Source organism: Anas acuta, chromosome 5 (assembly GCF_963932015.1).
Source record: "Anas acuta chromosome 5, bAnaAcu1.1, whole genome shotgun sequence".
Classification (NCBI taxonomy): Eukaryota; Metazoa; Chordata; class Aves; order Anseriformes; family Anatidae; genus Anas; species Anas acuta.
Window position 1 is genome coordinate 13609025 of NC_088983.1, and position 18627 is coordinate 13627651.

Genomic DNA, 18627 nt, shown 5'->3' on the forward strand with positions numbered 1-18627 from the left:
CTGGATCACTTCTAGGAGCGTTCACCCAAGCCTTAAGTTGTCCTCAGCAAGCTGATTTTTCTACTCATTGTACATGACCAGAATTGGTTCCTTTTGTAATAGGCACAAAGATATTTCATCAACGTAGGCATTTAATTTTTTAGTGCGTCACTTTCTTTAATTATCTTCCTCATGACCAGCAGGTTGCATATATACAGGCTGAGATGTAAATGCAGAGATACAATGGGTCACTCCATATGAGTAAAAATTACAATACTGTTGTATGAGTGCTGTATACTGATGTGTCACAATGCAGTCCATTTGAAGGAGGATACCTTCAGCCAGAGAAAGTATTTTGATTACTAGTGAGTACTGTATAAACAGTTGGGCAGTTCAGATCTGTGTTTCCATCCAAACTTTAAATGCCAGGAGTTTCTAAATGGTTTTGGTGGTATCCTGTGAAAGTATGCTTTGTCTGGACACAGCAGAGTATTTCTTACAACATCATAAGTAGAAACGTTTATGTATTAAACAATAACAAAGTAAAATAAAGCCCAGGCATGCTTAAACATTAGGGAAGTCACTATGAAGATTGCTTGTAGCAAAATTCTAGTTAATTCTAGAATTAACTGTTGAGGAAGCAAGAGCTATTCAACTTTGGAGTTTGCTTTTTCTTGCTCCTGATAACACATTCTGACCAAAATCATAAAGATCTTCCCGAAGGACATATCTTTTTGTCCTTGCAACGTGCAAACACAAAACTGAACTGAAGATATTTTTGAAAACTTCCCTGGCATATGGATTATTTTATTCCTCTATGCTTTATTCCTCCAAAGAGCAGAAGCCTCAGTCTATTATCAAATAATAGCTAATCAATATCATACGCTTTTTTTTAGATACATAGACACATCTGAATAAATTTACTTGTACTTTGTACTCATATTGGGGATAATTGGGGAATATATTATTTGTCCATTTATAGAACCAGTTAATATTTACATGCGTATTATTGAGGCTAATAAGTACAGGAACAAATACAGATATTTTTAGGTACTCTTGAAACTCACTCACTTTCTTAAATGTTAACTATAAAAGAAATCCCAACAACTAAAAAATTCTGCTGTGTGGACAAGTATTGTGTTTGCTTAACTAGAGAAAAAACATGTAAAAATGTGAACATTTGTAGTGGCAGGAAAAAAGAAAGAATGACAGATTTGGATTAATATTCTTTTCTAAATAATGTTTAATGCCTAATTTTGACTTCTGCAAAAACACAATTAGAGAACAAATTTAATTTTTGATAACATAGAGAACCCGAATGTATTCTTGGTTTCTCACTCCTTTCATTCCAAGTTCTTAAAATGCATTAAAAAATGATACTAGCGACATCTATATGCTTTTCTGCCAATTGTGTGGATCTTCAGTGGTCCATAGAATAATATATGTAACATTCAATTTTTCAGACAAGATGTGAGGGGTTCATATAGGAGAATAGAGTTCAGTTGTTGAATTTTAACTCAGATACTGCAACAAGTGGCAGTGCTAACTGAACTGCAACATCAGCCCCCCTTTCCATCATAGGTGTCTATTGAAACTCAATGTAAAAATTGCTATTGACTTCAAAGTGGATGGAATCAGGTCCAGCAGTGGTTTCAGTGTATGCTTACTGCTTGCAAATAGGCTGAAAATATCAAGACTGGAACTTCAAGGACAGTACTGGAAGCAATGGTTAGCAAACTCTGCCTGCACTCCAAAAATAACCCAAGGTCACTTTGAGAAAGTGTCCTCAGTAACTAAGCCTTTGAATCAGGCATCTAGGTTTAAAGTACCAAAAAAATTCAAGCTGTAAATTATGCACTGATGCAAAGCTCTAATCTATCTTGTGGGAAGTTTTCCTTTACCTTCTTTGAATATGATGAAGCCCTATACTATCAGTGTGTGAGTGTGCGTGTATGTCTCTATGGGCACATAGCATTTCTCTTCTCTCCTACTGAAACTGGATTAATCAAAGGTGGTTTCATTTCAGAGCTTGGAACATAGCTACCAAGTAGTGCTAGCAACCAAATTTGAAATTAAGTTAACAGAATGCAATGTTTTAAATAATAAATTAACAATTTAATTTTAATAATGCTTTAAAGTAGAAAATATTTTAATGAATATTTTCCATTTAAAATTGATAATCAGTTATTTACAGTTGCTGAAAGTCTGTCACAGTGCAACCTCAGATTCAAAAGCACTGCTATTAGCATCTGTACCAGCACGCAGGATGCTTCTGGACTGTGTATGTTGGCATTTTGGATGAGAATACTGGTTTATGTCATATAAAAAGTCTTGTTCTCTTCAGCCTGAAGTCTGAAGTTCAAAGAGAAGAAATGAACATTTACTGACCTATGTATGGTCCGCTTGAAAAAAAAAAAAAAAAAAAAAAGACCATTTCTAATGGAAAATACAGTCTACTGAAACTAAGAAATATTTTTTGAAGATGGTATTTTTTGACAATTTCCTAAGAGAAAAAGAAATGAAATCAAATATATGTGTGTGTGTATGTATATGTATCTCTCTAGATATATTAAGCTGGAAGCATATATTCAACTTATGGTAAATTTTTGGCTTCCAAGGGACAATTTGGAACTAAACACTGCAAAATCATTTCAGCTAATTCTCTTTTGTTCTTCCCTTTTTCTTAATTTTGCATCAGCTCAAAAACATTTTCAAAACTTTGATTTGTTCTAATACAGGACGGGAAGATAAAATTCAGGTGAAAAATTCTCAAGGCATAAGGAAGACACTTTACTATCCTGATCTACATCTAATTTGTTTCTTTAGTATTCAAGGACATCTCTTGTGTCGGAGAATAAGTTATTAGTGGTCAGCTGAGTTCCAGTCCTATTTGCCAGGAGCTTGAGTATTCATATTCTATTATGGAGTAAATATTTTTAACCTCAGTGGTGGGTTTCTGTAAATTCACCTCCTTCCTTGCAAGACAGTTTTTCTTACAGCTTCTTAGAATTGTATTCTGCTAGCAAGATGGTTGGATGGCTTATGTTGCAGCTATCAGGCCTGTCTGTGTACTAGAAAAGTACATTATCTTTGCTTCAGGGATCACCACTGCCTCCCTTTATTTATACTACACTGCTGTACCCTCCAGCCCTGTCATTCCAATAGTATTCTTGAAGAGAGCTTGATCCAAAGCACATTACAGAATTGCAAACTCTCTTAAGAGTTCTGTGGCAATGTGGCAAAAATGGTTATAACTTTTGAAATGCTGTGGAAATGTTTGCTGGAAGCCAATGAATTTCCTATCAGGAATGTCACAAACAAGTGGAAGTGAATAGAAAATCTGGGAAGTCATTCAGATTTAAAAATAAAAAGAAAAATAAACACCCCAGCCACACCTAACCTGTTGGGTTTTGCCCTGCTTTAATCAATTATTTATGATGTCCCCATTAATCCAGATTTGAAGGTCAATGCATTGAGTCTTCTATTTGGAAAGGAGCTTTGAAAGGAAATGTCATTGTATGCATTGTATGGATCAGATATGCATGTGTTAGTTTTACAGACTGGTGTCAGTGTTGCATGTATTTATTTGGGACGGTGGTGATGATGTGTAAGCCATTTTGCTCAAAAAGAACAATGCACTGGGATATTTTTTTTGAGAATTAGTTTCTGGTTTACTCAAGGCCTTCTCCACCCACTTTAGATGAGGGAGGAAAAAATCTTGGCAAGCGGATGCTCTGAGGGGGCACATGGAGGCGTGTGTAATCATCTTGCCAGTTTAATTAACAGTGCTTTTGACTGATATGTGTTAATGAGGATAACGTACAGTATGGAGGGAAAGAACCCTGTGTGCTATATTAAAGGGACAGGTGCTGGGTGCACTGGAAAGTTCATGCTAATAAAGGGAAAGTAAGTGCATAAAATGACTTAGAAAGTGAGTTGGAGGAATCATTTATGAGATTGCTTGTAAGGGAGTAACTGTGCATCCAGTTCATGTGCTTCAAAGTGCCTTGGAATGAAAAATGAGGAAGTGGAGAAAATCTGTCTATTGGCAGCCCAGTTCTCCATGGGCAGTTAGGTGAGAGGAGCTCCCGGTGCCTGGCAGACTGCACCAAATCGGCTCACCTGTGTAAATGCTCCCCTGTGCATAAATGTTTGCAAGAGTGGGCCTAAAGTGTAATGTATTTGACATTCTGTGCTATTTCCTCTGAAATGACACTGCTTATAGTTAAGAGCAATCAATGAAAGATTTCCTTTTGCATAAGGGCCTGATCGTCTGATGCTGCAAGAGCCTCCTGCAAGGTGCTGAGTGCCCTCAACTCTAAGTGAAATCAATAGGATTGGGCACTAGCATTTTTAATTCTTAATATTTATGGGATATTTTTAGTTTATTCCCTATGCTTTGAAAGTAGAACTAACTTTACATGATTCATTGTCAGCCTGAAAAGGAGGATAAGAGTTCAATATGACAAGCTTATTTATCTGGAAGATATTGTTAGAGATTTGTAATGTCCTGTCAGAGGCTTTAAACGTTTGGAACAGTTGTGTCCTATGATCCTTACTCCAACAAAATTGGATGTATTTCCAACATTAAATCTTCACTTACAGGAAGCAATAGTATTGGTAGTCCAAAAAGGCAAAGTTCTTAGTGAGTGTCTCAAGCTGCCTTGTTGTATTGTCTTTCTTCATGACCTTATTTGTTTTGGTACAGGACCAGTGAAATGCAAATATTTCAGTTTTTATGCCACTCTCTCCCACCAGTGTTCAAGTTTTCTGAGGCTTTCTTTTACTTTATTTTTCAAAGGTCTTAATCTTTCTACAAGATTTATATTTTTTAAATCAAAACCTATAAATCTGAGTTACAATTTAAGGAAACATTTACAATACTGTATTCCTTTACATATCTTGAAAATTCATTATACATTTTCATTGTCTTAAACAAAAATCTGCTATTACTACATATGTAGTGTATTGAAAATTATCTATAATTATCTATATATGTAGGAATACATGTATGTTTGTATGTTTCTGTGACCAAAAGAGAGATGATCATATGAAGGTAATGTGTTCACCCTTCTCTTTTGGACAATATTTCCTTTTCTACCAGGAACTGAACTGAACTTCTGTACTTTTTTTTCTGTGAATTCTTGCTGACACTATAAGGCAGGAGAGCTACAGGCTTGGGATAAGACCAATGGATGGTGCAGTTGAGAATCCCTGTTAAGTGACCAGGTAAGATAGAATTTGTCCACACAGAACCCTTTTGTATATATAGGCTTAAAGTGGTGTAATCCAGAAACCTTGAAGATTTTGGAGCATGATTTCCTTAGTTTTCTGACTTTCAGAACCAAATTGTACCACCAGAGAGGGTGTTCTGACCAGTGGCTTTTCAAAGTAACTGTTAAGCAGACCAGAAAGGTGTCAAAGTTGCCTCTTGGTTTAAGTGCAATTAATTCTTTGGGTAAATTCTCGGTTGTTTTCTTGTTCTTGCCAGCGTGCTCAAGACTTCTCAATATATTTTTCAAGACAATGGTAAAACCATATTTGCTTTATATTTCAATGGGTCCTAGCAAAAATTGCAGTGTTCCCAAAAGTCAGGATGCAGGATTATTCTGTTTTCTAAATTCTTACAAGTGTCAATATAACATATTGTCAATATAACATATTTTCACATTTTCGATCCCTTTGTCTCCTTTAAAAATTCTTACCTTGTTTCTTCAACTAGAGAGGGGTTAAAATCCAAGACAGTGTTGGCATAAGATCAAGTGGGTAAAAACTGGTTGTAAACACATCTAGGACAGAAATGAGAAGATTTATAACTAGCAGAAGACTGAAGTTCTGGAGCAGTAGGGGCAATGAAGGAAAAAAATAATAACATGTTTAAACCAACAGTTTGATAAATTTATTAACAGGCTTATGTGACCTGGCTGTTTCCATTCACAGTAGACTGGACATCATTACATGAGTTCCTTCCAACCTCTGTTTCCTAAAGAAATGATGCAAATGCCAGTATTTGTGCTTCAGAAATACAACACATTGGATAAAAATCCTAAGTAAATAGAAAACAAAGCAGTCTGGAATTAGTCCTTACCTATCATAAACTGACACCAGTAATGTTCAGACAAAATACAGAAACTGGTACAATGTCCAAATGCAGGTCCTCCTAGTTTTGACCTTTTTTACTTTTTCCCAAAATATGGCAGATTTTATACATTAATTTTATCCTATTTCTATTCAAAGCAGGCATGAGCAAAAACATTGGCTGAATGTACTGTTATTCATTTTGGGGTCAGTATCTCATCCTTCCTGGACAGCTTTGCACATAATAAAAGAACTAACATCCAGCAGAGTTGAAAGCCTTCAACAGACCAAGGATCAGGCTCACAGTTTTGGGATCTGTGACTCAGTTCAGCAAAGCATCTGCTTAAACCTCCATGCACACTTCATTCCAATTAAAGCATATGCCTAAATATTTGGATGACTGCAGACAGACTTCAGCACATGCTTAAAGTTAAGATTATGTCTAAATGATTTATTAAACTGAAACCCTGCTTAACCTACAGGAAGCACAGGCTAATAACAGATGATGCTGTTTGAATAATCGTCAGTACAATACTCTCTATTACTTGATTGATATGTTGCAGCTTTTCTTATAAACATGCATCTCAAAAATACTGTACAAAATGAAAGGTGCAATATTAAAACGCACTTACAAATGAGAGGAAAAGAAAAACAAACTAAGAAGTAGTGAAATAAAAGAGACTTTCAGATAACTTTAAATATCACTACCACATTCATTATAATAGTAGATATTAAATTATATCAGATGCTCTGTCTTTTTCCCACTTAATAAATAAAAATAAAGCACAACATTACACACATTGTTCTTACCCTTTCTTATCTAATGATGTTCCATTCTTTTTCATTCAGGCATTTCTGGTATTACGTGTTTAGCCATCTCACTATCAGTTGTATTACTGTTAGTCTTGTTGCTTTCCTACTGACAGTTTTTTATATAGGATTCAACCAATATTGCTTCCTCTCCTAGAAGGGTTGATTTTTTGTTGGTGGTGGTTTTGTGTGTGTGTGTGTGTGTGTTTTAGCATTCCATTAAAAATTTCATAACACTAATTTAACTCCAGATTCTCGATTCTGTTTTGACTGATTTTACTTACTGGCAAGAACATTTTTCTTCACTTTTTCACTTTTTTTTTTCTTTTTTAAAAATCTTCCTACATTATTGTAGTCTGAATCTTATTCATCTCTTCTGTACAATCTGATATATATCCTGAAACATTTGTGATCAAGTTTTGAAACAGTAGCTATCAAATTCTCAGACCGAGTATAATAATCATAATGATTTGAAGAAAAACACTGAGCTCCATGGAAGTGGCAATAAAATCAGAGAACTAAATATGTCATTTTTCAAGGGATGATTCTATTTACAAATAAATGCTTAATAAACCTAGACCTTGCATTTTTCTTTTGCACGATCTTATGCTTCACATAGAAATAGGATAATTTTATTTCTATTGTAACTTTTCCACTTTAACAACATGTAGTCCGTCAGCAAATAACAAAGGTACACTTTTCCATAGTGTTACAAAAATAAGCCCTCTTAAACACCCATTGCAATAACTTTTACATTTACTTCAATGTTTTTAATACGCAGAATTAATTATCAATCAAAAATAATGTTTGCTGAAGGTTATGGCTCAATTATTTGCATATATTTTAATTTTGAAAATGGATTTTGCTGTTGAAAATAACGTTAGTGCCTCTGCTAGAAAACAGTTTTATAATTAGGTGAATACTGTAACATAAAATACTCATCACCATAGCAATGGTTTTCATGGGGCATAAGTAAGTTGATAACAGAGGCAATACATTTACTACAGAGACTATTGTGGTTGAATAATGTAAAGTTATAACTTCTAGTAAAGCACCTACTAACGTAAGAAATCATGGTGCAGTCACACTACATATTGACATTAAGAGTCATTTTAATGAAATGCATTAATATTTTATATAGCATCCTTCATACAAAGCATAATAACATTGCAATGTCTTACAACGTAGTGTCTCATATACTGCCTCTCATTTTGAAGGGTCATGTGCTTGTGTGGGAGTGTGTGTATAGGATTAACTTCAACCACTCCTGAAATTCCTTTATTTATTTATATGTACTGTTCTAATATTTACCTTTGCAGTATCTGAATTGACACGAACCTCGCTCTGGAGAGGAGAACTATAATTATTTAAAAGTGGATTGCACCCCTAAACAGCATTTGAATTCTGGCAGCAAAAAAGTGTTAGTTTATCCAAATGTACCCCAGAAAAGAAATTGAGGTAGGCAGAATGCAATTATCCCAATTTGAAACCAGACATAACAATGGAGATGTTATTGTGAAAATTTCTATGAGGTTTTTGATGGTGGAAAATAGCTGAAACCTCCGTTTCATTTCTCCTTTTGACATGTCCTATACCACAATCAACTGACAGAAGTGGTGCCAGGTGGAAACACAACTTTAGTATTGTCTTGAAGTAATGGTACCTTTCACCAAGACACACTTTCTGCCTGCTTTTCCCCAGGTAGGTCTCCCATCTAAGGACTGATATAATCCTGCTTTGCTGAACTTGTGAGTCATGAAAACAGGCTCCCTCCCTGCAAGTGAAAGAAAAATGGAGAAATAAAGTTTTACTTGGTGCAGGTACACCAAGATTTACTTGAGCTAGAGAGCAAGGGGAGTATTTCATGTTGAAGTTTGTGAAGAGCACAAATAAGAACAGTAGATTCTCTCCTGCTGAGCTGAAGAGTCAGTCATGTAAACTACATAGGCCAGAATCATTAAATACTAGCAAGATGAATTAACTACAGCCCCAATGCAAGACACCATTGCGAACTTTATGGCTGTGAGTGCTCTGACTGAGATAAATGGGTCTTAACTGTTCATGGGGTTACATTTATGCACATGCTTAAAAAATGGCTTGAGGGATGGCTAATAACAGGAACAGATATTTGTGGAGCTGAGATTTTCAATTCAATGGGATCTCAATGCTTAAATAAGTAGTGCATATAATCATAGCAAGGCCTACAGTAGTTATTTACTATACTTCAGTTTGATCTCTAAGCTTTTTGTTTGGTTAGTTGTGGGTGTATTTTATATTTATTTTATTTATTTTATTTTATTATTTTATCTATTTTATTTTACTTTATTTTATTGTATATTTTATTGTATTTTTTCCATTTGGTGGTAACTGGAATTTATTTGTCCAAATCATTGAGACTCCTCTTTTCATGAAACACAGTCAATGACATCTTTTGGAAAAAACAAATACCAAGGCTTGTCATATTGGTAAAACAGAAATAAAGGGTTTGTTTATATACAGCCTACACAAAATGTCCATAAATGAAGCTTGTTCTGTACAGATATTTCTAACATTGTCAGTATCATGTTTATTTATTCGATTTGAGCATATTTTCTAAGATACAATTTGATTACACTGAGAAATCTTGAATTAATATTTGAACATGAACAGAACCCTGAGATTTGTTAGGAGACCTCTGATAGCAGGAGTGACCATCTGTTGTCCAAGGCATTCTGATCTTCAGTGACCTGATCATGTAATAACATGACACCTCTTCTGAGACTGGAATCACTGAGAGCTGAGGTTGCTTGGTAGCAGGTCAGAATGAGTATTCTACCTTTTAAGTCTTTTGAGAGCATCTTTTGGGTGTGCCATATTTTAAAAATATTTTGTACGTATTGTTTGTGTTGTAGATACATAAAAACTTAAAATTATGGAGCATGCTTTCCCTTGAAATTATACCCAAAGAGTTTGTAAGTTACTGTGCTTTAGTTTTGCTTAAATGAGTTTAATTTTTTTTTTAATGCTGTGAGAGGGTTTGAAGCTTATGTAGTATCTGTGTTGGGAACACACTTGTGGAATATTGAGGAGAGGGCTTATTAGGAAAAGGGAGAACTGACTGTATATTATATATCTTTTATGGTGCTGCTATATCCCTGATATATAAAGTGAGACAAATGACTGAGCCCAGTTCTAGCATGTCTTTGATAACTGCAAAACAGTTTTGAGTGCATAAGGGGTTCTAAGGGGTTTTTGAAGAACCCACATGAGGAAATTATAATCTAGGGCTACCAAGGCTAATGGCTTTATTTTATTTTTAAAGAAACTTGTTGATGTAAATTATATCAGGTAATTTTATAAGTAGTCTGTTTAGAAGGCAGGAAACTGCACAACATTCTTTTTACAGTATGCCACATAAACAGGTTGACATTCTAAAAAAGACATGGTTTGTTTCAGTCTTGTGCCTTTTTATTATCACATCTTATTACATTATAGTTTGAGATAAAAATCACACCTTGGGCAGTTGAATACACTCAGTTTCACCTCCTCCCTCACAGGTGTCCCTCGAGGTACATTGTTATGTTACAGTATCACACTCCTTGTCATATCTTATTGCTTACTTGCAGATTGTGGTAATATTTTGAATCCTGACAGAGTGGGCACAGCCTCTGAGCATCAGCACCAGTTTGTACTAATGCAATGTGCCACTGCACCAGTCTAAAAGACAACAAAAGCAAAAAAAAAAAAAAAATCTGCAAAAATGTACTGAAGACATCTCTGGGAAGTGGATCTTACCCACCCTGGATTATCCATCAATTTATCTCTTTCAGGTGTGACTAGGAGAGCAACCTCCTTGTCACCTTGGTGCTACTGCCAAGGAAACAATATGGGCAGCTGAATAACTTTGGGGTTTATTGTCTTTTAGGATTCATTTCACACACTGACAGCAAGTCTTGGCTGCTTTGCTGAATGTAGTTGAGTTTGGAGGAACATCAGCTGTGCAAGCTGGAGAAGGGGTGACCAAGTCTGTGGAGGTTCCCTGAGCTGCAGGCAAATGCTGGTGTTGGAAACTGAAGTTACTCTGCAGAGAATGAGGGGAAGAGGTGATTCCCATTGCCTTTCTCACTGTGAAGGGCAGATAAGAAACTGGAGGGGTGATGGGGAAGGTTGCTTGTTGTTGGTTACTAAGTTTGAAGAAGTGAAATTTCAGGAGGAAATTAGGAGATGTGGGATGTGAAAGACATTTAAAAAAAAAAAAAAAGAGAGAGAGAGATTACTATCCCTCTTGCAGACCAGGTGTTTTATGCCAAGTAAAAGGACAAAATGTCACAAGGACCTCCCAGAAGGGCCTTAATGTCTCCTGTTAGTAGGAGCCACCAGATTTGGGGAAGCAACAGTAGGAACACTCAGATTCATGCTGTTCTAGGAGGGTGGTAGCTTAGGCAAGTGTAACACAGCCACAGTCACCTGTGAGAGAGCCTGGCTGAGCAATTGCAATGTTGAAGGTGTGAAAGGTTGCCTAAGTGACTTTAAGGATCTCCATCCCTGAGGCGGTCTAGGAGCAGTAAGATTTCAGTAGTGGTTAAAATGGTCACAGACAAGACCTTCCAGTGGAGTTCCAATGTGTAAGTGCTGGCAGCAGTAGGGGCTGTGATTGAAGAGATCATGTCAAATGAGCAATGTAGGAACAAGCAAAAGCAGCTTCTCTGAGGTAGGAGAGAGAAAAGAAAAGCTTGTACAAAAGGAAAAAAAGAAAAACAAACAAACAAACAAAAAATCAACCCTGTCTTTAAAATCATAAGTACCTTAATGTGCTTTAGCAATATTAAAAAAAAAAATCAAGTTTTGAAAGTTTTGAAAATGGGCCACATTTGCACACACATTTTTCATTAAAAAATTTCAAGCTACTCTAGTGAATACAACCGAGACTGCCAAAGTCAACAAACCTGAGCTGTTCAAACTTCAGTTTGAGTCACAAATGTAGCTTCTTAAAAGGATGGTTGATTGAAATGACCACATAGCTAGGACATGTGTGATTTTTCTCTTCTTTCGAGCACTTCACAAATTGATTTCTGCTTTTGTTTCTACTTAATTGCAGCTATTAGAAGACCTGCTGATAGACAAACTATCACAGGGAAGGATATGGTTTGGGGCACACTGTATATTAGAGATTGAGCTATATAACCTCCAATTAATACTGAAAGTATTGTTCATTTGGCTCTCCTGGGACAGCAAATACAAATAGAGGAAATGTATATGTATAAAGAAGGGCTTGCTTCTGTTTGGTTTCACATAGACGTCCCCAGTCATTTTGAATCTGACTCTGCTATGCAGAACTATGCAGCTTTTTTTTCTTTTCTTTTTCTGTCTGCATAATACCTCTTTTTATTTTTTTTATTTTTTATTTATTTTTATTTTTATTTATTTTTATTTTTATTTTTATTTTTATTTTTATTTTTATTTTTATTTTTATTTTTATTTTTATTTTTATTTTTATTTTTATTTTTTATAATCAATAGAACTTACATATGTATACTTTCTGTTTGGCTGTGGTTTGGTTTGTCTAGAAATAATCTTGGTGCACTTCAAACATCATAGCTGCACTCAAGAGAGGAGGCTGTGCCAATGGTGCCTGTGGTCACGAAGGAGTTTGAGTGGGTAATGGAGATTCTACAAGCATCCCAACCTCTTTTTTTTTTTTTTTTTTTTTTTTTTCCAGAATACCTTGATTGGACTTTGGTATTGTTCTCCCTTTTCAGTAAGGGACAATGTGGTACTTTTTTTGTTCTTAGTGGGGAAATGAAGTTCATGTCCCTGCTCTGGTAGCTGTCTTTCACTGCAGCTGCTTTGAAACCTCTCTTCATGGATATTCAGGAGAGTTCACAGTACGACAAATTTAACGAAGCTGTAAATTATTGCATAGTTTCAGACTAAGGCTAAATATAAGGCTGTTAACCCCATCCAGCTTTATCAATTCATCTAGCATGGAAGACACTGATGCGTGCTCTATTTGTGCACTGTGTTGTGGGTTTAAACACTGTTGATGTGCATGCAAATAGCAAGCAGCTAATGGATCCCAAATGATTAGAGAGCATGCTCTTGTCCAGACTTTGGGAGGCATAGGTAAGTAGGCAGCTTGACAGATGAGAGTGATGTATGCTTCAGACAGCATACACAGCTCTGCTACCATTAATCAGAAGGCAGAAATAAACATGGCCCCACAAAGTTTAACCTGCTTGGCAATGTTGCTTGAGGCAGGAACAAAGGCTTAGACATACTGTTGGGATCTGTCTTTACACTGGTATGCATTTCCAAGTGTGGGAGGTGGTAATAAGTCCCACTGAAGGGGCAGGAAGGCTAGCTCGGACCCTGCCCAGCAGATAAGGCGAATAACTTATTGCAAAAGTGTCCCCCAGCCCCCCGCCTTTCTTTTTCCTGTCTTCCTTGTTTTCTTTTTCTTTTTTTCTTCCTCTTTTCTTTTTTGGGTCACACATGTCTGCAGGCCACAGAGAGTTGAGAAGCAGCCTGGGAGATGAAGAGCTTATGGAAATAAGCTCTCTTCCTCCTCCTCGTGTGGACTGCTAATCCTGATTCAACAAGATTTTTAATTCTCCCTCCGTGGCTGTGCAAACAATTTGCTGATCCCCAAGAGTTGCTCCAATCCAAGACTGGAGTAACTCTCAGGTGCAGCTGTGAACAGGATTTTGGTTAAAGTCAAGTTCATAAATATTTGCCTAATATACCAGACTCTAGGTGCCAAATAAAGCAAGCGCAGGCTGCGTGTGTGTGTGTGTGTGTGTGTGTGTGTGTGATGGAGGGGAAGCAGAAGGAGGGAGAGAAAAACACCCCTAAGTTTTTAAACACTCATTTAAATACTTTTCAGTACTGCTGATATTTTATGTAATACTGGCCTTATTTATGTATTTATGTATTTTGCTTTGATGGGGGATTATTTTTCTCACTGCAGTCTTCTTTTGATTGATGCAGTGTGCCTGCTCACTTTCAGATATGGTTGGAGAAGAAGCAGCATAAGTTGGGTGACTGTATTTAAAATGGGTAATACAGAATGGTTTTAAACTTTAATATTTCATATAGACATTTAGTTTTACAAGTAATTTATTTTGTGAGATGCAACTTTCTGCCTGGACAGTGTTGATTTTGAGTAACTTGATGTTCATTTCCCACCTCTGCATATTAATATTATTTGGACAGTGTGGTTTTCAAATACCTTATCACTGTTGGATTCTTTTATAGCTGTGAAAGAAATAAAGCAAACTTCTTTATATCAAGATACTGTTTTTTTCCTTATGATGAATTTCAATATATGACAAAACAATGACAACCAATACATTTTCCAATAAGAAAAACAACAGCATCTACTGTATGAAACAAGTCTGTTAATTGTGTAAAACACTACATATAAGACTAAATAACTTGTAAAATCAAGAATGTTTCCCAGATAAAGTATACAGTGTTTGTGTCAGATTCCCCATTGATATAAATTAATATTTCTGCATCACCTTTAAATAAACATAGCTAATTTACACCTATTGACAATATTGTCATTGCCTCATGGTATTTCATTTTTTTTTAATCTGACAAAGAAAATGTCTTATTTTAAAAGTCAGATGCCCCTGAAAGTTAGATTTCTAATAAAGAGAAAAAGAAGCAAACAAAAAATTCCCACTTAAGTCCTTGAAGAGAGATGACATCTTCCCTCTTGGATTACAGTATGTTTAATTAAACTTTTAATTGATTCTTCAGAAGAGAACAGGCCAAACCTATTTATATTTGTCACTGAGTTATCTCTTTTAGAAGGCATATCTAACCATGTTTTGAACCAGCACAAAAAAATAAAAGTGGATTTAATGATGTCTATTGTATTATTATTATCATTATTATTATTATTATTATTATAAAAAGATGGACACCAGCACTACTTACCTGTAAGGGAAAGATAAAAAAATGTATATATGAATCAAATGTGTATAGGACTTTACTATATTCATCAATTGTGTGTCACCAAACAGATATATTGAGTAAAAGATTTATTTAAGAATACTATAAGACTATTGGAGGGGGGGGGGGAAGATATATGCTTCCACCACTTACTCCTTGTACATTTAAACCTTGATTATGCATGCTTAATATTTCCAATTCTTCTGAGTTTAAATTTCAAATATGCTTAGATATAGAAATAATTGTGACATGTCAGCTGTCTCAACATGGACTGGATCAGTAACGGTACTTAGCATGCATAACATTGCCTAGCAAAAATTATCATTATTTTATTAGATCTGAAAGTATTAAATATATGTTAGTCAACATCTTACTCTCCTTACTCTCTTACTTTTTTTTTTTTTTTTTTCCTAGAGGGAATATTGTGTTTTTATTTAAAAAATAAAAACAGTACTGATGATTAAACATTAATTATGGTTTGACCTTGGTATCTTAGGAAGAAAAAAAAAAAAAGAATCTGGGACCTGGTCTAATAATGAAAAGTGGTTTCCATGGAAATCTAAGTAAAGAGGAGTCAGGTTACATCTGTCTGATTCCTGCCATGACTTCTAGGACTTTGTAAATGCTCTAGGTTAATGTAGGGTTGAGTTTATATATTTCAAAAGTATAAACCTGATCTGTAGTGTTTTAATTGTCATATGATTCTCAGACAGAAGCTGCATCTCTGTTAATAGAATGTTTCATAGAGTAGAAATATACAAAAAGAAAAAAAATATTAGGTACCATGCTTAGATTCAGTTAACATAGCTTATCAGTATGAATGGTAAAATACTTGATGGAAAAGAGAATTATGGAAATCCTAGCATTCACATCACCTTTATTTTTTTTTTTTTTTCCCCAAAGGCAAATATTTGTGTTTTCTTTCTGAAGGAAAATCTGTGAGATTCCCTTCCCTCATCAGTAATGACCATCAGTTCTGGAGCAGGTGTTTTTCTAGAAGAAGCTGTGGAAGGCATAATATAGAGCTGTTGATTTCTTTTCTGCTAACTTATGAGGCCACACAATATTTTGCATCTGTTAATAGAACAATCTCTGTTAACTCAAATAAAATGAATGAGAATTGGCCTTCCATTAACGAAAAACATCACATTAAGTAGAATAAACATGGAGCATGGAAACTGAGCATGGAGCCTAAATTCACGTGACCATATGGAGTAGTGAACACATTGCAAATCTCTCTTTTTCCAGCTTCATGCTTTGATGCTGACTTCATATATTTTTATAACCTGAACTGCCCCATCATATCTGTATATGGGAACAAAGAGCCCATCTGAACACTTGCAGCTGGCTCTCTATCTACACTTACCTGCATCCAGAAGATCTTAATAACCTTGTTTCTCCTATACAGAGGTTTATGTTTCAGAGCTGGTTGTCCTGGCCTCAGATACCGCTGAGTACTTTGGAGAAGCACTGTGACCTTTACTTTCTTCAGTCATCTACATCTACTAATAAATGATACATATAATAAATGATATATAATAAATCTACTAATAAATGATAGTACTCACCATTCCTTACTGCATTTTTCTTCCAGTTTGATTTCAGGCCAGTGCAGTGGTCTCAAGGTTTTCCCTTCCGAGCTCAAAAGCAATTGATACCTTTGAAGTTCAGCTCATTGTGCTTTGGTATGTTTTGCCTTGATCAATGTCTTATGTCATCTTTGATAGAAGCTCTTGCTGCCACAGCCATGACTTGGAAGATTTCTCACATCTCCTCTTCCTACCCACCTTCCCCTATGAATGATTTAAGCTATCTCACTTTTTTATTAATAGTTCTCTGGAGGCCTTGGGTACCCTTAGGTTGACTCTCTTGGCCTTACAAAGTTAAATGTCTACTCGGGGCTTGCAAAAAAATTCTTAGTAGCTTAGGAGGTGTCATTATTCAGCAAACATTTCTGACTTTCCCCCCAATCATCTTCATAACCACAGTGTGTATGATTTAACTAGAATCAAAAAAAAACAATGTAGATTGGAAGGGACATCAGGAGGCTATCTAGTCCAAAACACCGGTCAAATGTGAGTTAACCTTCGACCAGTATTTTGTTATTAAGCTTCAGTTTTGTAAGTAAGTTTCAGATTTCTTGGAGTTTTGTGCTGTGCTCTGTGACCATAAGACTTTCAATAAGGTTAATAGACATAATCAGAGTGGAGGGAAAATACGAGGGATTCTGGAAGGACAAATGTAAAGGTGTAGATCTTCTTCTTTCCACCAGCATATTACATCATTGTTGTTCCATGAACCTAAGTGGTAAGTGGGAAAGTTACCCAGTTCATCAACTCCTAATTGTATCTCTGAAGATGAACCTTAAACAGCTGTTTTGGTTAAGGAAGTGATCTTTCAGATCCCTGATGCTTCATAAATCTCTACAGAACCCAGTAATATTTTAAGCACTTTGACAAACAAACAAACAAAAACAAATGAATGAAAACAAAACAACAACAAAACAACAACAAAAAACAAGAACAGAACAGGCAGTGGAATTGTTAAGTACTCAGTGTCTCTGGAAAACAGGGCACTTATTTAATTCCTAACTGTAAGCACCCACATTTGAAAATACAGGTCATAACTTGATAAAAAAAGTAACACAAATTCCATTTGCTAGAATTATAATGTGCTAGGCAAACAGTACACCCCCAAAATTTAGCCATCTGCTTAATTAATCCTTCCATGGATTGTGTCTCTCTATACATGTTTGTGTGATCCCACTGAGGGCAATGGGTTTACATAGGTGTGTCAGACCAGTGTTTGGCTCTATGAGTCCCCCAGATTTGAAAGATATCTGGCTCAGCCTGCATTCTGATTCATAAAAATAATACAGTTTCCTGATGTTCTGGGACCTGTTAGCCTTTGTTTTTGTTTTCTCCTCATTTTGTTACTTTCTGAGGAATTGCATTACAAGTAAAGCTACAAATAATAATCAGGTTGTGGCACCTTGGAGAGAGCTTTCACAAAACATCATGGAGGAAATAGGCACACACAAAACCTGTGAAGAAAATACAGTAGGTTGTACATACACTTCTCCCACTCATTGTTTGCAATTTGCACCATTTGTGTCAGTGTTTGTAGGCAGCCCTAGAAAACAAGCCATTGCCTCACTGTGAAACCTAGCCTTGATACTAAAACTATTATAGAGCTCACGACTCTACTTCCTCTCCCTGACTTTACTTGCTTTCAAAACCCTGTGATGGTGAGTGCAATTCTACTGCTGTCCACTTAACCTACAACTTCACATGAGTTGTATGCAAACTTTACAGGCCATCCAGGTAGAAAATCTTCCAACCTTCACTGGAAAATGCCTTTATCAGCTGACACAACTAGCTCAGCTTAGAGTCTACTCTGGCCTCCAGTGTGATCCACTGGCTTGTGGTGGGAATGTAACCCAAATTCCACTACTCCAATTCAGGCAAAACTGGGAAGTGAACTTGGGTGTCCCACCTTGCAAAAGAATGTCCTCTCTCTCCCTCTGCTGTTGACTAGAGAACAGTAATAATAATAATAATAATAATAATAATAATAATAATAATAATAATAATAATAATAATAATAATAATAATAATAAATCCCAATCATTTCTCATGAGGAGAGGAGTTCTTTGGTTCAGCAGACCCAAGTTATGTTAAAATCCAGCTCTTAAAAGCTGACAAATTTAGATGAAAACTTTTAAAGGTACATATTTAAGAAGAGATTGGACTGTGCACTTAGTCACATGGTCTGAACTTTTGGGTAGACCTGTGCGGTGTCAAGAGTTGGACTTGATGATCC

At 35.8% G+C, this 18627-nt stretch overlaps 2 long non-coding RNA genes across 3 annotated transcripts in view; one reads left to right on the top strand and one right to left on the bottom strand.

Annotated features, from left to right (window-relative positions):
• The window catches only part of LOC137856914 (uncharacterized), a 68065-nt gene extending 60959 nt beyond the window's left edge, over positions 1-7106 (bottom strand). Inside the window, exons 1-2 of the long non-coding RNA XR_011096871.1 lie at positions 6868-7106; positions 5685-5768 (exon numbers count right to left, since the gene is read on the bottom strand). This is a non-coding gene — a long non-coding RNA (uncharacterized lncRNA). The remainder of the gene's footprint in view (positions 1-5684; positions 5769-6867) is intronic.
• LOC137856913 (uncharacterized) overlaps positions 1-18273 on the top strand; it is a 61806-nt gene extending 43533 nt beyond the window's left edge. The window contains exon 4 of one of the 2 annotated variants that reach the window (XR_011096870.1): positions 16400-18273. This is a non-coding gene — a long non-coding RNA (uncharacterized lncRNA). Of the gene's footprint in view, positions 1-12565; positions 14393-16399 lie in introns of those variants that run through there. The other variant, XR_011096869.1, reaches the window with a different exon arrangement.
• The last annotated feature ends 354 nt before the right edge of the window (positions 18274-18627 follow it).